Genomic DNA, 13,196 nt, shown 5'->3' with positions numbered 1-13,196 from the left:
AGGGCAGTTGCTCAGCTGAAAGGAGCACGAAGTGTTTATTGCAAAACAAAGCAGCAATAGTTTCGGAAAAACAACAATAAGGGTCGGCAAAAACCAACGTAAAATATTTGCTTAACACAATGGGAGGGCCAGAAAAAGAGGATCAAAAAGGGGCTGGCATAAATGGAAAGGAAATTGAAATAAATCGATTTGGGTCAGGGGGTAAAAAGTTGCTTAAAAAAGGCTTTAAAACAAGTTTACACTTGATTTATTTTAAAACTTAGGAATTCTATAAGGATTTTAATGGATTTTCTTGATATCTTGAGTTGTGTGACGAAAAAATGTTTATAAAAGGATTTAAAATGTCTTAACATTATATTTATTTTGTTTTAGAAATGGTAAATTTTTACTGTTATATAAATTTATTTAAATATTTTCAATATCATTACTAGATTTAGTAGATATCCGTAATGAACAGGGATAGGCATAGTAACCTAAAACACACCTATAGCACCCCTTTTAATGAGGGTTTTTAAAAAGAAAACAAGAAGGGAGCATAGTAAGTTTTTCCGGAACTGAAACGCAGTTCATCTCTCTCCACTTCTCAAACACTTTTTTCCGCTCCTCCATTGTTGCACTTTGATTGCACCGAGCCCTCGAGAGACGAGACGAGACTTGGCCCAGGCCATCATCATCGTCTTCATCGTTGGTCGCCCGTTGGCCTCGTTAAGTTTCTGACAGGCCAACTAATTTCAGGGCAAAAAGAGGAGCCAGAGTGTCCCGGGCGGAGTGAAGGGCAAACGCGAAGTGACACTTTTTCACCCCTTCCGAGGCGACTTCAACTGGAGGCCAATCAATCCTGGGCGAGGAGTGGCCGACTGGCAGGCAGTTCAAGTGCCGCCCGAGCCCGGTTCACTTCATCTTCATTCATTTGGGCAATTGCCCGCCGCCAAAAGACCTCCTCCCCTGGTCCTTTCGTCCTTTTTGGCGTCCTAACGACAATTGCAAATATGTTGCAATTTCCCGGCTTGGGGCCAATGGTCGAAGGTTGCTCTTCCTGTTGCTTGTTTGCTGCTCCTTTCTATCTCCCATCTACCATCTTCCATCTGCCATCTTCCTCTTCTTTCTATTTACTTTCTCCTCGACTTTCACCCCCTTCCTGGACAGGACATGGCAGGCTGAGCACAGCCTGGGGACCTCCAAAATGTGTTGCAACTGCCTTGTCCTCCGCTTGGTTTCCCATTTTTGCGACCCCACTCGCTGTTCCGCCTGCCATGAAGATTGATCACAGTTGGCCCAGAGTTTTTGTAAGCCCCGCCTGCAATTTTTATTTCCACCAGCCCCTCTGCCTGTCGTTTAATATGAAAAATTGCGAGCAAATATTTGCAAAGCTTCCACAGCAGGGCGAAAGAGGGAAAAGAAGCCTCGTCTGGCTATCCTAATTGTGAGAATTTGTCAGTTTTGTTGCCCGGGTCAGATATTAATCGCTTGCCAAGCAAACTATATATTTTTCGCTCCGGAAATTTACATTTGTGGGGAGAGCGTAGAGCAAAAACTATTTGCGGGAAATGAATTAAATGAAAGCTTTTTATGTTGATTGTAGTTTAATAGCTGTTTAAGTGAAAATTAGTCACATTTGTTATTCTGTGTTGCATAATCATAACACAAAAGTATTGGATAGTAACATAATCTAAAAATTGTTAAGTGCCTAAAAGTAGGCATCAATATTTTAAAAACGCAAAGATAAATTGAATTCGTTCAGAAATACGACTCTATTTAATTAATTGCATACTTTTAAGCGCCAAAATTACATATATGATTGATTTTAAGCCCTAGTGAATATTCTAAAGAACAATTTTATTGTGGCTTTAAATACACTTTAAAGACTTTATATAATAATAAGATAGGAAAATTAAATTATTTTACTCATTTAAATTAAGGGAGATTGGTTAAAATCATCTTATTCTAACTCCGTAATTTTCACACTCTATTTCTACTCATTTTCCACTCACTAGCTGGCTATAAGCTTACACTACGTCAAAGGGATCAGGTCTAAAGAGAACTAAGAACTAAAAAAGCAAGTGAAGATTAACCGGAGTAGCTTACGGATATTCGAATGCACTTAACGGACGCCCCAAAGCTCATTGCCAGTTGTTAACGCGGCTTCATTTGCCGCAGTTTTAAGTACTCTTCGCGATTATATTTTCACCCAAAGAAACAGGAGATATATAAATAAAAAAAACACCAAACGAAAGGGAAACCCGATGCCATTTCACAGAAATGCGAGGAGCAGCGAAAAGAATCCATAAAATCTAACATTAATGCCTTCATTTTGCGCTCAACAACAGCGAAAGTTGGAAAAGCAGACGAGGCCAAAAGCAAAATGGGGAAAAGGCCATGGAAAACTTGAAAGTGGCAAGAGGCAAAAAGAATCTTTAGCCAAAGTTTTTCGCTTTTCCTTCCTCTTTCGATTTTAACGCATTGCTTAAGGCCCGAGGGGATCGTTGCTGAAAAAGGGGGTGGGGTCGGGGGTCAGGGGGCATGGCCTAACGCCCGACTGCAATTCGCCAAACGCGCGAGGATGGCAAATCGAAAAATTGGCCTTAGACCAGCAGGAATGATGGGAATTTTCGAGCGCGACAAGTTTGCAGCGGGGCTAAAAAGGGGGCTTTATACATAAATGGAGAAAAGTACACCTTAAAAAAGTGCCAAAGAATACAAAGTTAAAAGAGTTAAGATTTAATTAAAAAAAAAAACAAATTTTGTATATCCTATGAAAACATTTTTAAATATGCCTAGAACATTTTACAATTTAAATGATATAAACCCACCTATAATGTACTCCTTTGGTTTTAACTTAGTTAAATTATTTTTTATATTTTATTGATAAAAAGACCCAATTTAGTCTAGGCATTTTCTCTCTGTGTGCATAGCTTCTTGTTGAGCGGTTTATCCGTCTCTGGGTCTAAAAATGAAAATTGAAAATTGCTCGAATTGCATTTTGCTTTCGTTTTGATGAGAATCTTCCGGGGATTGGAACGGCGGGTGAATTTGTAGATGGATTCCCCCCTTTGAGCTATGCGGATGGTTAGGCAAACATCTGCTGCAGCTCGTCGCGCTGCTCCATCTTTTTCAGCTAGTGCCGAAGGCAACGTGGCGTATGAGCAACTTAGAGATCTCTTGAGTTTCGCACAGTGCTGACAAACGCTGGAGTGCCATGTTTGTTATGAAAACCCCTCGGATTTCGCCACTGTGTGCCATTTTCTTAAGCCCCAACCCATTGCCCTTTTAGTTAAAATCCCATTTAATTAAACCATTAAGTCTGACATGGCCTTTACTAAGAGTTTTCCACATTTGTGCTGGAGATTCCCCTTGGTTTAATGAGCAAATGCTCCACGCTCCACGAAAAGTTGTGTAATTGAAATTGCGGATGTGGCGAGGGTAAGCACTGCAAATGACTTTCAGTTTGTAGTTCTCGCTCTTTGTTTCGCCCTCAGCTTTTTAAACTTGTTTTCACTATCGCGCTGCATTCGAAACTTACCTCAAATGATTTATTTATTTGCTGGCCGCACTGATTTGTTTGCAATTCACTTGGGCGCCAAACTTCTGCAATGGGAATAATTGAGGCAAAAGTTATTAGCGCGTTATGTCAAGTGGGTAAATTGGGGAAATTTATTGAAAACTATTTAAACTAATTAAGCATTTCATGTTTAAATTCAGTTGGCTGAATTAGAATAAAATGTAAAGCAAGGATTAAAATGGCATACAAAGTGATCAACAAATTTACTGATTAAATCTAGGCCAACAAAGGCAACCAAAAAAAAATTGTATATAAGTGTTCATAAAAAACACATGAGTGACTAATAATTTTTATCCAATTTTAATTAGGAGCTTACAATTTGCCAAAGATTCATAAATTACTAGAAACAAAAAAAAACTCGTTTAATATTAAAAATAATTTTTTAAGAGCTTTAATTCTAAGCGAGTTTCACACAATTTTAAATTTTCAGTTTTCCATTTTCCTGCCACTTTCGGCAGGCACTTGTCAAACCGCTTAATTATTATCCTCGATAGATGGTCCAGTGGCTATGTCATATTTTGACGGCCCAACCTCGAGTGCTTTCAGCCAGTTCGGAGCATAAATCTCAGGGCAACCCCTTCAACTGCAGCAGCAGCAGTGACAAAGTTCGGTTGGTCAAGAGGAAGGCAGCTACTAAGCACAAAGGGGGCGGCCTCGAGCAGATTTACCCACCCCCTAGCCTGTGGCCCACATGACGTATGCGCAATATGCCATCAGCTGGACAGAGGACTTAATTTAAAGCCGCTTTCGTCAACAGTTCTCGGGACTCCTGAGCTCAATTTCTGGCTGGCAGTAAACAAAATAAAACTCCAAATCTGCAAACAGATGATAACAGCCCGTCGTCCCTCCTTTTGTCTGCTTTTAATTATGGTTTTACACAGGCAGTAGCGCAGACAGACAGATGGACAATTAGTGCCGGCCATGAATTATGAGCTCTCGGCCCTTATTTTATTTTTTTTTTACCCTCGACTCGGGTTAGGTAAATCATGGTCAGGAGTCGGACTCGGGGCTCATAAAATCACTTTAAACAATAGCTGATGGGGGTGGAGGAACTGCGAGGGCCAACAAATGTGTAGTTAACTATTATGGCTGCCAGGAGTCAGCACTGAACTTTTGTGCTTCATTTCCGTTTCCGGTTGCGACTGCACACATATGCAAAGCATGCTTGGCGAGCATGGGCGGTGGCGTGGAGGGGTGTTTTGGCAGCAGCAGCATATGGATAATGGCAAAACGTGCCGAAAGCCAAAAAGTTTATGAGCAGCAAAGACAATGTCGGGAGCGGAGGCGGCAGCTAGTGAGGGGGCGTGGCCCCAAAGAGCAGCTCGTTTGTTGTGACTTTCAATTGGAATGCTTTCCTACAGTCCCCAGGCGCCTTTGCCTACTGTTGCTCTTCTTTTTTTGGGGAATTTTTGAATGCCATTGAAGAACTTTTACCAGTTTGTTTGGCGCTACTTGGATAGCTTGTGAGAGCTTCATTTATGCAAAAATAAGTACAAATACAGTGTAGTTATAGGGAAGAATGCAGCCATTATAATCAGATGGAGGTGTTTAATGGCTTTAAATCATAAGGCTATAATAAATTGAGTTTAAATTATATTTTACCTTCTTTTATTTTCTTTTATTAGAAATTGAAGTTATTTCGTTTGTAAAATGAAAAAGAAAAGGGGAAAATCAAAGGAAAAGGGGCTTATGAACGATCTAGAGAGGCAAAAGCAGACAAAAAGGTTGTTCCTATAGAATCGAATTGAAGACTTCTGCCCCAGCAGTTTGTTGTCTTGTCCATTCTTCTGTTTGTCCATCTTGTTAACCTTCCTTCTAACCCTTTCTCTGCCCTCTATTGTGATGCTATTCAAGATAAAACTCAAACTTATCTCAAGTCCAGCCAGTCGACTTGTTGGCCCAATCTCTCATAAAGAAGTCTGAGGAAACCGGGCCAAAATCGAGAATTGTTTTGGCCTTAAAATTTGTGGGTCAATTGTCGTTGTCGTTCGTATTTCACATTGCTTTATCTGCTGCTCGTCCTGCATTCTTCGATATATTTATGCACATTTCTATGGTATTTTATGTGACAGGCAAAGCAACTATGAAATGGGAAAAGCTTAGCATTTGCCATTCGGAACTCTTTTGCCTTAAAGTCTTTACGTGTGACAGCTCTGGCACGCATAAATCCAGGCAAAGGGATAAATGACAAAGTGCACATTTTTTCTAAATAAATTTTCCAATTTTCGGTTTACGAAGAAGTGCTGTTAAAGAATTGTTAAAAATTGATTTAAGATGGAAAAAAAGACAAATTTTTCAATTGAGGAGCTTAAAAACTTGTAAGTATATTTTAAAAAAAACTATCATAAAATGTAGGGTGTGTAAGTCTGAAGCTGAAGGACGTCTTTCTGTTAGGAACACATCCCAACTGTTTGTCATCAGGATGCCTCCATGGAATAAAAAGCTGATTGGAAGAACAAAACTCATTTTCCCCGACTTCTAATTCCGTACAAAAATTCCCTATGGCCGGGTGTCAAAATCAGGCCGAATTGGATTCCTCGTCCTAACAATTTCCCTCTCCTTTCTGGCCCGAATCGGAAGAAAGGCGCCGACAACAATGAATGGATATATCTGAAGCTGACATGTGTATAACCAGAGCCAGAAACGGAGAGAGATGGCATATAGTGAGGGACAGAGACAGACAGTCTGACAACGTGTTCCGTCAACCGCACAACAAAGGACAACAACAGCTCCTGCAGAAACAACCGAAAGCATCAACAATAACCCGTTGAAGATGGAGATGAAGAAGGATTTATTGTCGGTGGACCGAAGGCAACGTAATGCACATGTTGAGGGGGGTAGAAGGAGGGTGGTTCTGGCCTTCAGGGGGCGGTCGATGTCAGAAGTCTTGGCTATCAAAAGATTAAATCAAATTGGAAGCCCCGAGGGCTAGAGGAGCCACAAAAATGTAGCCTACATTTGAGAGTAATTTCAAGAGGTTTTGAAATGAAAACATAACGTTTTTAAATTTATAGCATTTTACTAGAACTACTATAAATAATTTGTAAATACCCGTAAGTATATATTTTAAATATCTGCTCTATTTAGCTTAAAGATAATATTATTGAGATTAGTGTTTAATTTTTTTTCAAAGTGCATAGAAATTTCTTTAAATTTTACAAGGCTAAGGTAAGTGCCCTGGGTATGTACTCTTCACCAGCAGATACATCTACACACATCCAATTCCGGCGAATTCAAATTTGCCAACTCATCGGCCAAATCTCTCTCCTTATCAGCTTTCCTCTTCCATTTCCTTCTCGTTCTCCCACCCGTTTTCCCCCCTCCCTGGGGATTACTTCGCTTGCGGGCTGCCATTCAATTAAGTCATCATCGCCATGCATCTTGGCAGCATTTAGCACGCAACTTACTCCCCGCCACCCAAAAACCCTCCCACAAACCACCCGAAAAGCACCCCACTTAACCCCATAGCCACTTGTCGAACATGATAAATTTGTGGGAAAATGCCAGTTGGTGCCGTGCTGCACAAAAAAAAGAGGACGGGGGAAATTTCGTAGAGTTTCACCGCCCGCTTAGAATGTTATTGCATTTTTAGCACCACGCCCTCCGCCCCCCGCGAGTTGCGTTAATTTTGCGCCAGCTGTCAAATGTCAAAATGTCAAGTGAAACAAAATTTTCGCATCATGAGAAATGCATGTCAGAGTCACACAAAGTCTCCATGGAGTGGGCTGGGTGGGATGTAAGCCAAACCAGGCGACAGTCTGCTCCCTCCCAGTTTCCACCCAGGCTGCATACTTTAGTTGGAAGCGCCACCCACCAGCCCCCACGACCAACCCACCGGAACCGCCAAAGGAGTGGCTGCCTGGCTGGAATCGTTATCGAGTTACCCAGCCGGAGCTCGCTTCATCATCATCAAACGGAGCGTGGCGAGGATGCTGAAGGGTTAACAGGGGGCTAAGGGGGGTTAAGCAGGGAAAGGGGGGATGGGTGAGGGGTGAGGGGAAAGGTCGGAGGGCAGGCGGCTGAGCAGCATCAACATCATGATAATGCCCATTATTAGCAGTGGCAAAGCATTTGCATGCATTTTAGAATTTGTATATTCCGCCATTTCTCCACTGCTTATTACACCATGCAACAGGGTAGTAGATTTTCGGCGAAAAGTAAAAGATCTAAAGTAAAAGATAGTTTTAACCTTGTTTTTTAGGAGCTATATACATATACAGTTATTCAACACAGAGAATCACTCACTAAATTCCTACATATCTGAGTTAGAAGTAAAAACTTTCCTCTTGCTGACTAGTGTCGTGGTTGTTAGGGGAAAAGTTGCGTGTCAGTGGTGCGCTGTGCATCTGTTGCGGGACAAGTTCAGCCGCATTCGGATGGAGGCCCACTAACACTGTGCTACAGGGTATGCTTTCTCCTTTTCGCCCCCTGGATCCCCGAATCGGAACCGATTTATGGGCACATTATAAGCAATTACACGGCCAAGCCAGCTGGGAACTGGCAACTGGCAACCGGCATCGGTTCCATTGCCACTTCTGCGCACACTTACGGCCACGGCCACAGGCACACATCCACTCCCATATCCATTTCGATAACTATTTCGGGCGCTAATTGAATCAGCGACTCATGACGGCAGTGGAGCCGCCTCCCCGGGGGTTAAGCGATGATTTGATTTGCCGCTCAAGTGTGCCATAAAAGAAGCCACTGACTCGCACTGGATAGATATGCATATGCATGAGCATTAGGGTGGTGTTTCGCTTCTACCTAAAATTAGACAACTTATGTATGTAATAGGTGGAATCGTACGTTTTCCTTATGAGTTCTAAATATAACATTCCCTCAAAAACTTGAATTCCGTAAAACCACCCTTAATAACATCTTAAACTAAAGCTGTTTTATAATATATTACTATTCATATGGGACACCCTAATGAGCAAAGTAGTAGACCTTGATCAAGCCATTATAAGATGTCTTTACCCAAGTAACTCTTTTGATTATATACTATCATTAGGAGCACACTACAAGGATCACCCTAATGTACATAGTACACCAGCCTACGCAAACCTTGAAAAACTCATTATAAGATATATTTATCAACTCCTTATCTGTATAAAAAGATAACATTACCCAAGTGACTCTTGTTCCTCATCAACTTTTGATTATACCATAAGGTGATCTTAAATATTAACGTAAGTGGACCCTCACAAGGGCCACCCTAATGTACATATTAGTACACCAGCCTACGCAAACCTTGATCAAGTCGGCCTGAGTGCGGTTTGTGTGCCATCCGACACTTTGAGTGGCGACAGGCCCAGGGCCAAATCAATGCAAATGGAAGTGGGTAACGAGCAAGGGGTATGGGATGGCACCGACAGGCCATCCCAGCCTCCATATTTACCAGATACCATCTACCGCCTACCTCCATTTCCGTCTCCGTCTCCACCTTGATCCCTGTCGCAGGCATTTCAATTGGGATGTGGTGTAATTAAATTTCACCTGCCTTGGGCCCTGCGAAGGTAGTCGACGACTTAATGGAGTCGGATCTGCATGAAATTGCTCATCAAACGATTGCCGGAGGAAGGTCCACATAATGCTCTTAGCCGGGAATCTCGGCTGTGGGCTAATGCCTAAATGGATTTCCGTACAGCAATGTCCGGCCAATTGCAGCAACTTAACTCCTTTCACAGGGCAAAATTCCTATCAATACGTTTGAGGGCGATTGGCTTATTACTTTCCCGTTGCTCAATCATGCAGTTGAAAATTGAACGAGCCAAATGCAAAATCTTTAATGTCTGGTAAAAAGCAAAAGGGAAATGCCACAGGCAAAAGGGAAAATGACCACAAAGTTGAAAGAGCGACAATAAAATGTAAAATTAATAAAGTTCTTGCGCTTGGCGAGGAAAACCTCAAGCAATATCCAAAGGGTTTGGGAAAAAGTATCATTAGGAAGACTTGAAATGCTCTTTTCAAAAAATCGTTTTAATAGAATTAAAAAAAAATGCTTTTTAACATTAGAAAATTAGAGAATTAGAAGATAATCAAAAAAGTTGTCTTATTATTTATAGACATATTACTACCAATAAATTTAAAATCTATCTAATTTTAAAGAAGCTCAACTTTATCCCTTAAAGCTTGTGTTTTTCTATCAAATAGATCAAATTCGTATAATATACAATCCAATCCTTCCAGCATCCTTTCAATTTCAGAGCATTGAAATCGCGCCCAATGCTAACGTTGCTGAAGCTTAATTAATTTCTCATGCCTTGTCGCAATGCTTTTTCCATCTGAAGCTTTTCTTTTTTTGACCTTTTGTTTTCCTTCCTTTTTTGACATTTTCTCCCTGTGATATTGACGTCGAAGGAGATGGCCTGGGGGCTGGGTGGTACAGTGGAGGAGGCTGGGGGTCGAGAATAATCAACGCACTCATTGAAAAATGCAGCGCGACATTTCCGCTGCCGCCGGCAAGGCGAAATCGAGGCGGAGGAACAGGCGGTGGGATGGGGCAACTTCAGCTGGATTGAGCTCCATGGATGTCGCCCCGAAGGTGTCGCCCAGGTTTACCCTTCGCCGCCTCCCGCTCTCCACTGTCTCCGACTTGCCCCTTCACCTTGCCACCTCCCTGCCCTCCACACCATGCCCCTGCTATAGAGACCCCTTCATGGTCTGTGCTTAGTGCCTTGGGCGGCGTGTCGGGTGCGTGATTTATGTCACACGAAATGCAAATACATGAGTAAACATGCAAGCTCCGGCACGAACAAATATACCCATCTACATATAGGAAACCACTCGGAAAAATCATCAGCCTATTGTAATTACTTTCTAAGTTATTGAAGAAATATGCTGGATATTGATGATGGTTTTTCATTTTATATTATATTTTAAAAACCCCTGACATAAGAAAAATGAAGCATTTTCTGGATTCTTTTGAAAGCATAAAAAACAAAGATATATGTTAGATATTTTTAAAATGTTTGAATTTGATACGACAGTTTTAGGAAACCCTGTTATAAGAAAAGTTGGGCACTCAACATTTTCAGGATTCTTTTGAAAGCATATAAAAATTTTTCATTTTTATTGCACTTTTAAGAACCCATGCTATAAGAATCCACATGTTTTAGGATGCGTTTCGAAAACCATATTTTAGATCTCTATTCACATGAGTAAAGGTTACTCAAAAAACTAACTAAACTAATTTGATTACTCACTTTCCAACTGGTTTTTCCCAGTGCCAGCATAGAGAATCATCCATATGCATGCCCACACCAGCATTCACATATATTTATATAGTGGGAATAGGAATGGTTATGGAAATGCGGATCGGAGTGGGGATGGGGATGAGAGTTGGTCTATGTGGCCGTCTAACACGAAGAGGAGACCAAAACATTTCACGTTCCTCAAATAAACTGCACACGAGCGGATTAGAAGGGGGTCGGGGTGGGGGAAGATTGTCGGGCATTTTGACAGTTGGCAGAACATTCTTTCTAATAAATTTATGCGGCATGCGATATGCACTGAATAGGGATATTTTGGGGGGCGGGAAGGGGCTAGGTGTCCCCCCGGAAAAGCGGTCGGCAGACAACTACACTTTAACAGTTGTACATGCATTGTTAAAGATGCGCATAAACGCAGTTTGTTTGAAAATTGCAGCCTGGTTAAATGTAATATGTTACATTTTTATTAAGAAAAAAATGGGATTTTTAAACAGAACATTTATCAAAAATATTTGTAATGCTGATAAAATATTTGAGTTTTGGAAGACCTGTAAATATAATAGTTTCTTTGGACCTCCCTACACACATGTTAAAGAAAAACTTTTTGCAAAGCGCCTTTCGCACTGATAAATGTGCCATTTAATGCTCATATGACAAGTGCAAAATTAATAATTCGATTTAATCAGTTAATTATGGCACATTAACCGCTCGGCAGTGCGCAAGCCAAAGAATGCAATTATAATTAACGGGTATTCTGATTGATTTCGGACCACGGACCATACAATGTAAATTAAAATTACTGGAATGCATATTTACACATTTGAAGAGAGTTTAAACTGAGTTTACGCCCGTGAACGTGCACAAGTACACATAATATATGGCATATGTACCTGACATATAGCACATGTATGGCCAAGTGCTATAATCTGCTAATGAGCGGCACAAAATGTAAATCAAACATTTGGCTTTAATGCATTTTTAATGTGCTCAGCTGATGCGCAACGTGAATGAATGAATGACTGACTGACTGTCTGGCTGATTGACGGCGACATTTTAATGGGGCCCATTGGCAATTCGCTCTAAATTCGCATTATGCAACCGAACTTGCACCTGTTCCATTAATATCCCTCCCCATCACCATCAACCCCACCCCTTTTCCTTTGAAGGCTGGCTCTTTCCGCTTTTCAACATGCTCCGCTGGCCCAGAATTTGGTTCAATAATTTTTTAAAGCTCTCAGCAACAAGAAGAATTTGTACGTAGGGTCGGCGCCTTTTTTGAAAACTGATAACAATCTAAGTTGCCAGCGGTCTTCCCTCTCGCTCGCTGTATCTGCGCTCCATCCATCTCGCTCCCACGCGCGCTTTCGGTGGGGCGGATGAAAGGGGCGCCGAAATGAAAGGGGGCGCAAGTGAAATGCAGAGGTGGAAATAAGACAAGACAAACAAAGTCAGACGGTGGAAAAATGCTGAGGTGGCTCCACAGCACGAACACATAAACACCAAGTAAACGTTGCCGCACATGCATCTACACTGAGAGAGAAAGATGCTAATAATTTGAAATTTTTTAACTTAAAAAATGTATATAGAATATAAAATATATATATATATATATATATATATATTTGACAGCTTTAATGTACTCTAGATGATGAAAAAATTTATGAACAATACAATAATTTACATTATTAATTTTCAAAATATCCAAGCTTAAACTAATTGGGAATTATAACACAGCAAAAGAGAAGAATCTTAGAAATTGGATATACAGAAAAGTGAGTAAGATGCACAGTATTTACTTTTTTCTCCTCTTATGCGGTGCTATAATTCCCAACTTGTTCTAGCTCGTCGAGTATGGAAAATGATCGCTTTTGGGGTTCAATTTTTTTTCTGCGTTTTTATAATTCCCAACTAGTTCTAGCTCGTCAAATTGTTTCCAAGAGTTATATACTTGATTTGGCTTAGCAATAACTTTCTTTTCAGTGCCTCCCCGCTGTTTGTGTTGTTGTGGCCGTTGCTGTTTCGCTTTTGTGCGGTGTGTTGCGAAGAGCGAGCTGCAGCATAAAGCAAATCGTGTCAATGACATTTGGTGACACACACACCAGTGTACGGCGACGCATACATGCGATGGGGATCCATGTGCGTGGGCCAGAGGGAGAGGCCCGATGAAAATGCCAGAAGAATGGAAAAGAAAGGCCGATACAAGAAATTGCTTTACAACAGCGGGGGGCTCTGCTTTTCTTGTCTAACCATTTAAGTGGGCGTATGTTGCGCCTGTCACAGATAAAAAGCGAAAAGGGAGCAGGGCGGCTCGGGGAGGGCTACAAGCATATATCGCAGGGACTAAAGAACATAATTTACGGTTAGCTGTGCTTGCGGTTACTATTAATAGAATCGCTTTTGGGGTCATTACGTTGCTGTTGTTGCTC

At 41.3% G+C, this 13,196-nt stretch overlaps 1 protein-coding gene across 4 annotated transcripts in view; it reads right to left on the bottom strand.

Moving 5' to 3' along the window:
* The window catches only part of LOC108025458 (SLIT and NTRK-like protein 1), a 45,422-nt gene that overhangs the window by 13,855 nt on the left and 18,371 nt on the right, over positions 1-13,196 (bottom strand). For 2 of the 4 annotated variants that reach the window (XM_017095959.3, XM_050888375.1), the window contains one exon: positions 3,521-3,585. The exons of the other annotated variants lie outside the window; for them this stretch is intronic. The gene's annotated coding sequence lies outside the window, so the exon portion shown is untranslated. The remainder of the gene's footprint in view (positions 1-3,520; positions 3,586-13,196) is intronic. 4 annotated transcript variants of the gene reach the window in all.

Source organism: Drosophila biarmipes, chromosome 3R, assembly GCF_025231255.1.
Source record: "Drosophila biarmipes strain raj3 chromosome 3R, RU_DBia_V1.1, whole genome shotgun sequence".
Classification (NCBI taxonomy): Eukaryota; Metazoa; Arthropoda; class Insecta; order Diptera; family Drosophilidae; genus Drosophila; species Drosophila biarmipes.
Note: the sequence above shows the minus strand (reverse complement) of the source record. Positions and strands in the feature narration are given on the sequence as shown.